Consider the following 14034-nt stretch of genomic DNA (forward strand, 5'->3'; position numbering starts at 1 on the left):
CACAATTGGCTACGTAACTAAACTATCCGGGGAACAAGAAACTAACATAAATGCTAGAAACTCTATTTACCCAGAACGAGCACATAAACCGTGTTATTGTTTCCCAATCAAGCCCGACTATCTCAATCTTCAGAGCCAATCCTTATCCCGAAGTTACGGATCTAATTTGCCGACTTCCCTTACCTACATTATTCTATCGACTAGAGACTCTTCACCTTGGAGACCAGCTGCGGATATTGGTACGGCCTGTTGAGAAGTTTGCGTGTCCCCACCATAAATTTTCAAGGTCCGAGGAGAAAATATCGACACAACAGTATATGTCATGCTCTTCTAGCCCATCTACCATATCTCTCTGCGAAAGACTTCCATGGTAGTACGGCTATAAAACAGAAAAGAAAACTCTTCCGATATCTCTCGACGGCTTCTTTATGGTCATTCCTGTTGCCAGGATGAGCACGAGGCCCATATTTAATAACAAACGGATACTCAACAGGTTACGGAATTGGAACCGCATTCCCTTTCGTTCAAAATTATTCAAGTGTATTATAATTCGCTTTTTTATGTAGTTTGGCATTTTTGTTTTACTTGAAAATTTTCGGCTTTCGCCTTGAACTTAGGACCGACTAACTCGTGATCAACCACTGTTCACACGAAACCCTTCTCCACTTCAGTCCTCCAAGGTCTCATTCGATTATTTGCTACTACCACCAAGATCTGTACCAATGGCAGCTCCATGCAGGCTTACGCCAAACACTTCTACGCATACCATTGTACCTTCCTACTCACTAAAGTTTCAAAATTTATATCACAAGTAATATAAATCATCTACTTTAGCGGTAATGTATAGGTATACAACTTAAGCGCCATCCATTTTAAGGGCTAGTTGCTTCGGCAGGTGAGTTGTTACACACTCCTTAGCGGATTTCGACTTCCATGATCACCGTCCTGCTGTTTTAAGCAACCAACGCCTTTCATGGTATCTGCATGAGTTGTTAATTTGGGCACCGTAAAATTACGTTTGGTTCATCCCACAGCGCCAGTTCTGCTTACCAAAAGTGGCCCACTGGGCACATTATATCATAACCTTGAACTTCATATCAAGAAAGTTAAGGTTCTTACCCATTTAAAGTTTGAGAATAGGTTAAGATCGTTTCGATCCTAAGGCCTCTAATCATTCGCTTTACCAGATAAGATTATTTTATATAATATTAAAATGCACCAGCTATCCTGAGGGAAACTTCGGAAGGAACCAGCTACTAGATGGTTCGATTGGTCTTTCGCCCCTATACTCAATTCTGACAATCGATTTGCACGTCAGAACTGTTTCGGTCTTCCATCAGGGTTTCCCCTGACTTCAACCTGATCAAGTATAGTTCACCATCTTTCGGGTCACAGCATATATGCTCAAGGTACGTTCCAGTTAGAGGCATAAATAATATAAATATACATTATACATAACTATATAGAACGCCCCGGGATTGTGTTAATTAGCTATAAATAGTTAAAAAACTAATCCCATTAGTAGTCAAGTTAATTACGCTATTAGGTTTATATCCCAATAACTTGCACATATGTTAGACTCCTTGGTCCGTGTTTCAAGACGGGTCCCGAAGGTATCCTGAATCTTTCGCATTGTTAATCATACAAGTGCATATAATAAACATAAAAATCAATGATAATTATGCCATTATATAATTCCGAAAAATTAACGCACTGTAATCATATAAATCTATCAGCACTTTATCAAATTAATAACATTTATTCTGTTTTAAAATGCAAGCACATTAATTTGAATAAACTATAAGTTATATTTTATGATAAATTTGGGATATGCTAATAGATTACAATGTCCTTATATGGAAAAAATGCACACTATCCTTATAATATTATTTAAATATTACAATTTTAATGATGAATTTTCCATAACGGATATTCAGGTTCATCGGGCTTAACCTCTAAGCAGTTTCACGTACTGTTTAACTCTCTATTCAGAGTTCTTTTCAACTTTCCCTCACGGTACTTGTTTACTATCGGTCTCATGGTTATATTTAGTTTTAGATGGAGTTTACCACCCACTTAGTGCTGCACTATCAAGCAACACGACTCTTTGGAAACATCATCTAGTAATCATTAACGTTATACGGGCCTGGCACCCTCTGTGGGTAAATGGCCTCATTTAAGAAGGACTTAAATCGTTAATTTCTCATACTAGAATATTGACGCTCCATACACTGCATCTCACATTTGCCATATAGACAAAGTGACTTAGTGCTGAACTGTTTTCTTTTCGCTCGCCGCTACTAAGAAAATCCTTGTTAATTTCTTTTCCTCCCCTAATTAATATGCTTAAATTCAGGGGGTAGTCTCATATGAGTTGAGGTTGTATATAACTTTTTATTGCCATTAATTCTTAATATATAATGATAAAACATTTTAATAAATTCGTTGTAATATATCCATTATTTCTTGTAGCATAGTATTATCCATTAACGAACCAACGAAGAATAATAATATAACCAAGTTTTTTTCTATTTTCGAATCATTAATAAGAGACAATCCTAGATGAAAAATAATTCAATTTTTTATTCTAGACATTTCTCAGTATTATTTGATTGAAAGAGATAATATTTCTCTTCGTTTTTCACATCCAAATGTGAGGATGATAATGTTTTTCATATATAGTTTTTAATATTATGAATAAAATTATTATTTTATCCAATAATATACCATATGCTTATAAAAATTTATAAACAACTTAATTAGCATAGTCTTACAACCCTCAACCATATGTAGTCCAAGCAGCACTATAAAATTAATTTAAGTACATAACAGCATGGACTGCGATATGCGTTCAAAATGTCGATGTTCATGTGTCCTGCAGTTCACACGATGACGCACAGTTTGCTGCGTTCTTCATCGACCCATGAGCCGAGTGATCCACCGCTTAGAGTTTTATAATTTATTTCTATATATTGTCAATAATTTTTTTATTGAAAGAAATTAAAAATACACCATTTTACTGGCATATATCAATTCCTTCAATAAATGTATTTTTATACCTAAAATAAATGCTGCGAAATGTCTTAGTTTCATATAAGCATTATGTATCATGTAATTATATTTTATTTGTAATTAACCAATATGGGCGATACATACTGCAATTTATATAAAACATTAACCTAATGGATGCCAGGTACAACATTGTATATTTTAGGTTGTTGCATTAGCCAACGTATGCTCATAACTTAGATGAACAAAACATATTCGCAACGCGTGTATATTATGGTCCATATACACACAATTTTTTTATTACCATTTTTATTTGATTTCGAATGTTCGAATTATTAGGAAATGCATTGTTTATTTTTATTTGAATGCCGTTTATTTAATTTAATGTTGTGAGCCAACGCTACCCATCACACAACATTAAATTTTAATAGAAATGGTGACCACAGTCACTTTTAACATACATATGTGGTAATGTGGTCCCCAATCACATTACCTTTGTGGTTGCCAGCCACATTTATTTATTATATAAATATATCAGAATTTCGTTTGATTCCATTGAGAAATCAATCAATTGAATATTATTGTGTTAGATAATATTCATATATAAACGCATTTGCAAATAATCATAATAAATCATGTGCATTTCTAAAGTAAATCTCATCATTCATATATCATATGCTTTTGTAATTTGGTATTTTGGTAAATTCAATTTATTTGTATTATAACAAATGTTTATTAACGGTAAGGATATTATACAATAATGATCCTTCCGCAGGTTCACCTACGGAAACCTTGTTACAACTTTTACTTCCTCTAAATAATCAAGTTCGGTCAACTTTTGCGAAACAACCGTAACACGCAAGGCGTCACAGTGATCACGTCCGGAGACCTCACTAAATAATTCAATCGGTAGTAGCGACGGGCGGTGTGTACAAAGGGCAGGGACGTAATCAATGCGAGTTAATAACTCACACTTACTGGGAATTCTAAGTTCATGTGAACAGTTTCAGTTCACAATCCCAAGCATGAAAGTGGTTCAGCGGTTTACCCGAACCTCTCGGTCTAGGAAATACACGTTGATACTTTCATTGTAGCGCGCGTGCAGCCCAGGACATCTAAGGGCATCACAGACCTGTTATTGCTCAATCTCATTATTGCTAGACGCAATTTGTCCATTTAAGAAGCTAGTGTCCTTATAATGGGACAAACCAACAGGTACGGCTCCACTTACATAAACACATTCAAACACAATAAACATTTTACTGCCACCATGAATGAAGGCTATATAAGCTTCAGCACCATAATCCGGAATTAACCAGACAAATCACTCCACGAACTAAGAACGGCCATGCACCACCACCCATAGATTCGAGAAAGAGCTATCAATCTGTCTTACACACTTATGTTCGGACCTGGTAAGTTTTCCCGTGTTGAGTCAAATTAAGCCGCAGGCTCCACTCCTGGTGGTGCCCTTCCGTCAATTCCTTTAAGTTTCAGCTTTGCAACCATACTTCCCCCGGAGCCCAAAAGCTTTGGTTTCCCGGGAAGCGACTGAGAGAGCCATAAAAGTAGCTACACCCAATTGCTAGCTGGCATCGTTTATGGTTAGAACTAGGGCGGTATCTGATCGCCTTCGAACCTCTAACTTTCGTTCTTGATTAATGAAAACATCTTTGGCAAATGCTTTCGCTTAAGTTAGTCTTACGACGGTCCAAGAATTTCACCTCTCGCGTCGTAATACTAATGCCCCCAAACTGCTTCTATTAATCATTACCTCTTGATCTGAAAACCAATGAAAGCAGAACAGAGGTCTTATTCCATTATCCCATGCACAGAATATTCAGGCATTTGAAGCCTGCTTTAAGCACTCTAATTTGTTCAAAGTAATAGTACCGGCCCACAATAACACTCGTTTAAGAGCACTAATGCAGGTTTTTAAATAGGAGGAACATATGAAATAATACAAGTATTTAATCACATGTAAGAACTCCACCGGTAATACGCTTACATACATAAAGGTATAGTACTAACCACAATTGTAAGTTGTACTACCCGTATGAAGCAGAAGTTCAACTACGAACGTTTTAACCACAACAACTTTAATATACGCTATTGGAGCTGGAATTACCGCGGCTGCTGGCACCAGACGTGCCCTCCAATTGGTCCTTGTTAAAGGATTTAAAGTGTACTCATTCCAATTACAGGGCCTCGGATATGAGTCCTGTATTGTTATTTTTCGTCACTACCTCCCCGAGCTGGGAGTGGGTAATTTACGCGCCTGCTGCCTTCCTTAGATGTGGTAGCCGTTTCTCAGGCTCCCTCTCCGGAATCGAACCCTGATTCCCCGTTACCCGTTGCAACCATGGTAGTCCTAGATACTACCATCAAAAGTTGATAGGGCAGGCATTTGAAAGATCTGTCGTCGGTACAAGACCATACGATCTGCATGTTATCTAGAGTTCAACCAATAAAACGATCTTGCGATCGCTTGGTTTTAGCCTAATAAAAGCACATGTCCCATAAGGTTCATGTTTTAATTGCATGTATTAGCTCTAGAATTACCACAGTTATCCAAGTAACTGTTAACGATCTAAGGAACCATAACTGATATAATGAGCCTTTTGCGGTTTCACTTTTAATTCGTGTGTACTTAGACATGCAAGTCATAATAAAGTTATAATTTCTATTATAAGAGAAGGACACCACCGCTTTCATTAGCGTCACTAAATTGATGACAAGCTATTTGGCAACCTGATAGAATTTTGTAAAGTCTTTATTTCTATCATTAGTAGATAGTAGATAGATGGGGACAATTTCATTAGCGTCACTAAATTGATGACAAGCTATTTGGCAACCTGATAGAATTTTGTAGTCTTTATTTCTATCATTAGTAGATGGGGACAATTTCATTAGCGTCACTAAATCGATGACGAGCCATTTGGCAACCTAATAGAATTTTGTAGTCTTTATTTCTATCATTAGTAGATGGGGACAATTTCATATGCGTCACTAAATCGATGACGAGCCATTTGGCAACCTGATAGAATTTTGTAAAGTCTTTATTTCTATCATTAGTAGATAGTAGATAGATGGGGACAATTTCATTAGCGTCATTAAATCGATGACAAGCTATTTGGCAACCAGATAGAAATTTTTAGTCTTTATTTCTATCATATGATATATAATATCATATATCGCGCGTCCAGTCGGTCGGTCAGTCAGTCGCGTCCAGTCGGGGTGGTCGGCTCTCGAGGGCACTGCGCTTGCGCGCTAACCCTCAAAAACCCACAACAAGTACCACACGAGTACTCAATGGTCTTATTTATTTCGAATCATCAAGCAAAGGATAAGCTTCAGTAGATCGCAGTATGGCAGCTGCTCAACCACTTACAACACCTTGCCTGTTACAAAAGTCGTTTACAATTGATTCTAGGCTTTGTCATTGTATTAAATAATGCTTTTATATGTAACTAGCGCGGCATAAGGTGATCGAAGATCCTCCCAATTTACTATGTTACAAATTACATTGGCATCACATCCATTGTCGTTTATAAAGTAAATTATAAACTTTAAATGGTTTAGAAGCCATACAATGCAAATTGCCCCTTATTTATCATTGCAGTCCAGCACGGATACGACCTTAGAGACGTTCAGGCATAATCCAACGGACGTAGCGTCATACCACTGTTCGCTCGAACAAGTATTGTGCCATTGGTCCGTACCTGCGGTTCCTCTCGTACTACGCAGGAATGCTGTCGCAACAACGTTTTGTCATTAGTAGGGTAAAACTAACCTGTCTCACGACGGTCTAAACCCAGCTCACGTTCCCTTGCATGGGTGAACAATCCAACGCTTGGTGAATTTTGCTTCACAATGATAGGAAGAGCCTATGGTAACTTTTCTGACACCTCTTGTTAAAAACTCTTTAAACCAAAAGGATCGATAGGCCGAGCTTTTGCTGTCCCTGTGTGTACTGAACACCGAGATCAAGTCAGCATTTGCCCTTTTGCTCTATGTGTGGTTTCTGTCCGGACTGAGCTGGCCTTGGGACACCTCCGTTATTATTTGAGAGATGTACCGCCCCAGCCAAACTCCATACCTGGCAATGTCCTTGAATTGGATCATACCTGAGTAATTGGAGTTATACCAAGTTTTCAAATCAAAAATACATAAATGCATCGTTTTATTAAAGAATTTGTTTGCGATTATATAACAAACTCGTGATACTTTGATCAAGAAGCTTGCATCAAAACCCAATACCATAAGATATAATAAATATATCCGTATAATGGCTAGGAAATGATACACGTTCCATTTAATCAAGTAAGTAAGGAAACAATAAGAGTAGTGGTATTTCATTGACGATACCAAACCGAGGTCTAATATCTCCCACTTATTCTACACCTCTTATGTCTCCTTACACTGCCAGATTAGAGTCAAGCTCAAAAGGGTCTTCTTTCCCCGCTAATTATTCCAAGCCCGTTCCCTTGGCTGTGGTTTCGCTAGATAGTAGATAGGGACAGTGTGTGATTTCGGATCCCTCCGAACTTGTTTTACGTGGCGTGTTCCACATTGAAGAGACTACAACCACGACATCCAAAGATGCATTAGTCTGGATACGCCAGACAAACGTCCCGGTCTAGAAGCTAAAGCTATGTACATAGCGACCACCCCGGTGGCAGATTCGAGTGCTTGCTTGCCGGGCAAGCACTCCCCCTTGCTGAGGAGCGAGATCTACCTAAAATCTCTACTGATCTAAGGGTCACAGCACCCGAGTTTTGCGTAAACCATCGCCGTAACTCAAACGTCGAGCACGAAGGCTCTACCCGCGATATGGGTACCAACCACAGCCACCACGATACTCCCACTAGGGGGCCTACATCAATGAGCAACCTTGGAGAGCTGCTCAACCCGTGGTACCGAAATTAGAGGCTCGGTCGGCCTCACTCCTTTGGCTCCGACAAGCACGGGCGGAGCGACCTATAGCCGTATTAGTCGCCTCCTACGACAAGCAACAGCGGACTGTGGTAGTATTCTCGCCCGCTAACTACACGGCGAAAGGCGTTGGGCTAAAGGCCCCTCCTCCTGCGGAACGCTTCCTCAGCGAACGCTGCCAGCCGTTGGGTCCTCTCTCGATCCTCCAGGATTCCTTCGAACATCCAGTTTTCGCTAACGCGCTGCACTCCAAGTCCATCGAGGTCATGCAAATCTACAAACAGCGGGCAAGCGCACAATACGTGCATCCAGTCATCATATGGATCGCCACATGCGCAAGCTGTGGTATCGCTGAGGGCTCTCCCGTGCAAAAATGCATTAAACGACCCGTGCCCAGTAAGCAGGAAAGACGCCTTCATCGAGAAACCAATTTGGATCCCGATAAACGAGAGTGACATCTGGGATGAACCTGTGCGTCACCCGTCCTGGTTCGCTGTCGTCGTCCCATCTGTTCTGCCAACTCCGCAGCATGCACTCCTCCAAGCGAGTCTTTCTCTGCTCCCAGCTTAGACAAGCGATGTCCTCGCCGTAGAGCCAGTCGTTCTCCTCCAGCGGGTATCCACGTTTTAGCTTGTAATTGACCGCTAATTGCTTAGCAGCCAAGTCAAGCGGGGGGGCTCCACCAAGAACCTGCCACGATGGACACTGTTCGGCAAGCCGAAAGGCATCCAAGCAGGATCAGCCTCTGGCAGGAGGCTAGTCGCCTCTTGGCAGCTACTTGCCCGGCGGTGTCGTACCATACCGGGGCACCAAACAGCACACAGGGTGCCATGAGTCCGTCATATATGGTCCGCCTGGCTCGAGGACTGAAACCCCAGTCGGCTCGAAGCACACGCGCCAATGCTCCAACGACTCCGGTCATCCGCTGGCGCAGCGAAGCTATGTGCGTGAGGAATTTCATTCCCTCACTGACCGTGATGCCGAGATACCGACAGCTACGCACATACGGCAGGTTCGCTCCAGCAAACCTTACCGTGGGCGCACGTCTCAAAGTACCTTTGAGCAGCATTATTACCGTCTTGCTGGTCGAGACAGCAACGCCAACTTTCGATCCCCACGTTTCTACGATGGACATAAGTTGCGCTCCTTTTTCCTCTAACACGACTCGGGAGTTTCCCTCGACGAGAAGAAGCAGATCATCCGCGTATGCACTCAGCAGGCAGTACGGCTCGCCAGACTGCCTTGCAGATTGCGCCATTTATGCCGTCCAAGCCGGGCGAGCGCTTGCTCTTGAGCCGTGTGATACAGGCATCAACCTCATGCAATTCAAGGGCCGGTGGGATTTCCTCCACGATGGCAATCGGTGCATCGGACTCCGCAACTGGGAAAAAATTGCGGAGGAGCACTCGTGCACAATCAACCCAATCAGTGATCAACTCGCCATTCACGCGGAGGCACCCAATCTTCGTGCACTTTCTGCGGCCTCGGCATATCTTGTAGACGCGCCCCCATGGATCATCGGCGTTTTCTCCCACGAAGCGTGTCCAGCCATTCATCTTAGCCCTCCCAATGAGCTTCTTGTAGTTGGCTGAGGCACGCCTCAGCTCGACCACCAAAAGCTCTGCAGCGGCATCATCTTCATGACGTCGTGCATCCTGGAGTCGGCGACGAAGTCTCCGGACTTCGCGTCTCGCAGCGCAGAGGTCGGCAGTCCACCAACGTGCTCTTCTGCTGGGCGATCGAATGGACTTTCTTCCCAGCGCAATATCGCACGCATTATGCACTATACTGCGTAGGGTCGAAACCTGCTGGTCCAACGGCGACTCGGAGAAGTTTTCCGGAAGTTCGGCTGCTCTACTCACCATTTCGTCTTTGAACAATCGCCAACGAGCATTGGAGAAGTTCCAGGACGGCACAGGAGCTATGCTCTCAACTGCGCTCGTGGTACTTGGTTCGGCCACAACAGTAATGATGTTGTGATCGCTCAATTCCCACTCATCCACTCTCCACTCATATGTGGCCCACATAGATGCTGCCTCGTTGACAATTGTCACGTCGATATCACTACGAGCTCTGTAGTTATCGAACGTGTACACCTGTGTTGGCTGGTTTAGGGCGGCGGCTCTTGCCTCCAGCATCCACTCGGACAGCAGCTCACCCCGACTGTAGTTAGCTTGGCCCTCGGCATGTCGAGAGAGTTTGCTAAACCACATGGGGGACACTGCATTCGCATCGAGGCCCAGGATTGCGGGGGTTCTGCTGGCCTGCAGCAGGACCGCATCCATGTACCGAAGGTACGGTTCCAAAGGTGCATCAAATTGGCAGTATGCTGAGCAAAGGAAGATTGAGCCAAAACTCCCTTTAACGACCAGACATACGCCATAATCCGTGGTGAGGGTCTCCACTAGCATACAGATGGCATCCTGAAGATCCACTAGGATGGCTGCCTTCCCTCGCCGGTCGGTGAAGATCCTCATTCCTTTAGGCAGCACATCCATCCCATCGCCGCCGAGATACGGCTCCTGCACCAGTGCGAACATTGAGCCCGATCTCCTGAGTCGGACTCCGAGCTCGATGGTCGCAGCTCGGCCTCGGCCACAGTTCGCTTGGATTAAGCTAAACATTAATGTCTAGCTTGCACCCTCGCTAGCACCGCGCCGTATATCGGTCATGCATCCGAGAGCATGTAATGCCCCGAGGGTTGCCCTCTGTGACGGCAGTTCTGGCAGTCCACCGGGTTCGGGCACTTTGCCGCGGTGTGGCCTTGTTGCCCGCACTGGCGGCATACACACGACTTCTGGCGGCAATCGCTGACCTTGTGGTCGAAACCCACACACCTATGGCAGGCATAAGTGCGAACCTGCGATCGGCATCGAAATGAGAACCACTTGATGTAGACCCGACCTACATCAAGTTTCGCCATCGCCTTGTCGCTGACCTCTAGCGTCACATTAACGGTGGCGCCGTCAGTCACCGACCACGCCTTGGTGACCAGGTGCACCGACCTCTTGAACTCCGAGGCCGTCATCTCGCCGTCGAAGTTATTTTCATGGAGCTCCTGCATAAACTCCTCGGGGCCGATAGCTGTGTCGACGTCATAAACGACGACTTTCGGCTTCTCGGCCGCGTTTCGCGCCACATTGAGCCCTATTTCGGCGAATTTCTTCGACGACACAACCTTCTGCAGCTCTCCGACTGAAGGAGTCCGGATGATTGCACCACCACCTCGACGGAGCTCACGTACTTCATGCACCCTGACTCCGAGGGAGGGTGCAACCATCGTGCGCACCTTTTTGGCTATCGCCTTCCCCGATAGCGCTGGGTCGTCGCACTTCACCACTGCTGACCACGTCTCGCGAACCTTCGTGGTCCGCGGGGCAGCAATGGGTGCAGCCTGAGGCGACTGGGGAAGACGCGAAATTGTGGAGGTCAGCATAGACGGCGTCGGTGGGGGCGGCATAGCCAACCGCGTCTCCAGTTCTCCACACCGGAGCATCAATGCCATCACCAGCTCATCGTAGCGGCTAATGGCAAACGAGAGCTCATCTGTGTTGACTCCTCCTAGGCTGCGAAAGCTGCTTCTCACCATTCGCTGCGTGGCCGACAGCTCTGCCATCATGGCTGCTTGTCCAGCACGGGCGGCAGCGGAGGCAGCGGTGGCGGTGGCAATAGGTGTAGCGGCGGGGGCAGCAACAGGGGCAGAAGCAGGGGCAGCAGCAGGGGCAGCAGCAGGGGCAGCAGCAGGGGCAGCAGCAGGGGCAGCAGCAGGGGCAGCAGCAGTGGCAGCTGCAGGGGCAGAAGCGGGGGCAACGTGGCTGACGGCGATGGGGGCAGCATTGGCAACAGAGACAGCTCGGGGGTCCTCCAGCGAAGAAGGCGCCTCGTCCAGCGCTCCCACAGGCTCGGGAACACCACGCGAGGCCACAGCAACGAGCTTAGCCTGCGTCGGTGCCGAGCTCCTTGAAGCCTGATGGCTTCTACGCCTGCCTCGCCCCGACTTCCGCGACGTACTGCTTGCGCTCATGGCACTCGCGCTACTGTCGCTCTCCATCGCACTTACCACGATTGTGGCTCCTCCTTTCGGCGACTCCAGTGACCGTGCGCTCGCTGACACTAGTTAGCTGCTGTGGTGCTCGAGCTCCACCTATTGGTAGCTTTGCGCAACCACCGAACCGTCCCAAGACACGAACCTCAGCCGTTACAGCAACCAAACAGCTGATTGCTGGTATCGCAGACACAAACCAAAGGGCACAGCTGTTCAGCAGCTGACCCAAAAGCTCGCCTGGAACCACGTGCTGTCCTCAATGGAAAATTTGCAATAATTTATTGCAAATTAATCCGAAACCACAGGCTTTGCACTCGCGTAAATAATAGCACTATTTCAACTCAACCACCGATTATTTAACTTTCCGAACTTTGTTTCGCAAAGAAAACTTAGCTTTTCGCAATCTGAACACAAGCGTACCGAAAACACGTCCGTCGTTAATCCATTCATGCGCGTCACTAATTAGATGACGAGGCATTTGGCTATTTTTTTTTTTTTTTTTTTTTTTTTTTGATCGCAAAGGTATGGAAATCTTCGAAAGATACTAGGGCTGCCGTTAGTTGGTCAGTTTCCTAGCATGCACGATTCATTGCTCTATCCGAACCGAAGTTCCGCAACGCCTACGTACTAAAACCATCCTCATAGCCGTATTAACCATTATTGTGCGATGTTTATGCCTTTTTGATATTATGCCAAGGCAGCAGGCAGATGTATGTGAACCAAACGTTTTAAGCTACGTCCAATCACGAGAAAATGCTAATGATATGACTATCATATTTGCTGAGGAGACCCTTCGCAATCAATCGTTTTACGGATTGACCACTCGAAATCCCCCTCCAGTTTAGGGTGGCAGAATGAAACTCGATGTCACCTGCGGCTTCGAATCGGCGACGCAATTCAGTTCGTATGTCCGGTCTGTCGTATCTATTGATTTTGCGCTGATGCGCTTCGTCCATAGAATGTCCGTCTGTCACAACCTGCACGTCAATCACATCAATGTGATTTTGTCGGAGTACCACCAGGTCCGGTTTATTAAGGCCGGATTCGCACTGCAGACTTGGTTCGGCAATGACCACGCAGCCTCTCTCCTCAAGTCCCCGCTTGATTCGATTTACTACGCAGTTGTGTCTAGCTACTCGCCTCCCATGCGAACGATAGCATTTTTGCATAATGTGGTTTGTTGTTTCGGGAGCATCACATCCTGCACGACACTGCCTCTCCAATTCGTGCCTTCCCCTCGTAGTGCGAGACTTTGTGGGTAGGGCATTTATCCGCAGCCGAATACCGTCTAAATATTCCTTTCCTGTTAGTAAACGCGTGGGCTGACTAACCCACCCGTGTTGGGGACCATAGTGGTCCGCTTCACGGAGTCCGCCACCATCAACGGAGAGGTACAACCTGTTCGCCCAATACTTTTCTATTGCCGGACGCGATAACAATTCATTTTGTTCAGCTATCAATCTACCTCGGGCCCTTTGTTTTTCCGCTTCGATGAAGGAGCTGGCTTCCTCGCATTGTACGAGGTGGGGCCATTTTATGTTGCTCAATCGTCTAAGTCGTAACATTGGTGCTACCCATCTTAGTGATGGAATTCCGAGACCCCCACAGTTTGGGGGGGCATGAACGAATGCTATCGGCACATCCGACGGAAGATTTAGCCATCTTCGCACATAGAAACGTATTAGCTTGTCAGTCTTTCGTAAGACGCCTATCGTCACACTCCCAAGGGATAACTTGTGATAGAGTTGTGGGATCAGGACAGTCCGAAGGACGAACAACCTCTGTTGTGGCTTAAGGGGGGCCTCTGACAATCTTTGTAGCTTTGGACCAATGTCCTCTGCCGGATTGCATCGAACCCTCCCACTTGCAGTGAAATGTATACCGAGATACTTCCACTCGTCAGTACGCTTCAGTGTTGGAATCTCTCTCGAGCCTACGCAGAAGCTCTGTGCCTCTAGCACAGTACACTTCTGTTTCGGCTGGCCCTTAATACCGACAGTAAAGCACTTATCAGCATTAAGTTTAAGGCCGACGATGGATAAAAA

General features: G+C 45.3%; 1 non-coding gene across 1 annotated transcript; it reads right to left on the reverse strand.

The window, feature by feature from the left end:
• Positions 1 to 2773: 2773 nt before the first annotated feature.
• LOC6540555 lies at positions 2774 to 2952 on the reverse strand. The gene has a single exon (XR_005559973.1). It is a non-coding gene; the product is annotated as a 5.8S ribosomal RNA (ribosomal RNA).
• Between the last annotated feature and the right edge of the window lie 11082 nt (positions 2953 to 14034).

Source organism: Drosophila yakuba, chromosome X, assembly GCF_016746365.2.
Source record: "Drosophila yakuba strain Tai18E2 chromosome X, Prin_Dyak_Tai18E2_2.1, whole genome shotgun sequence".
In the NCBI taxonomy this organism is placed as follows: Eukaryota; Metazoa; Arthropoda; class Insecta; order Diptera; family Drosophilidae; genus Drosophila; species Drosophila yakuba.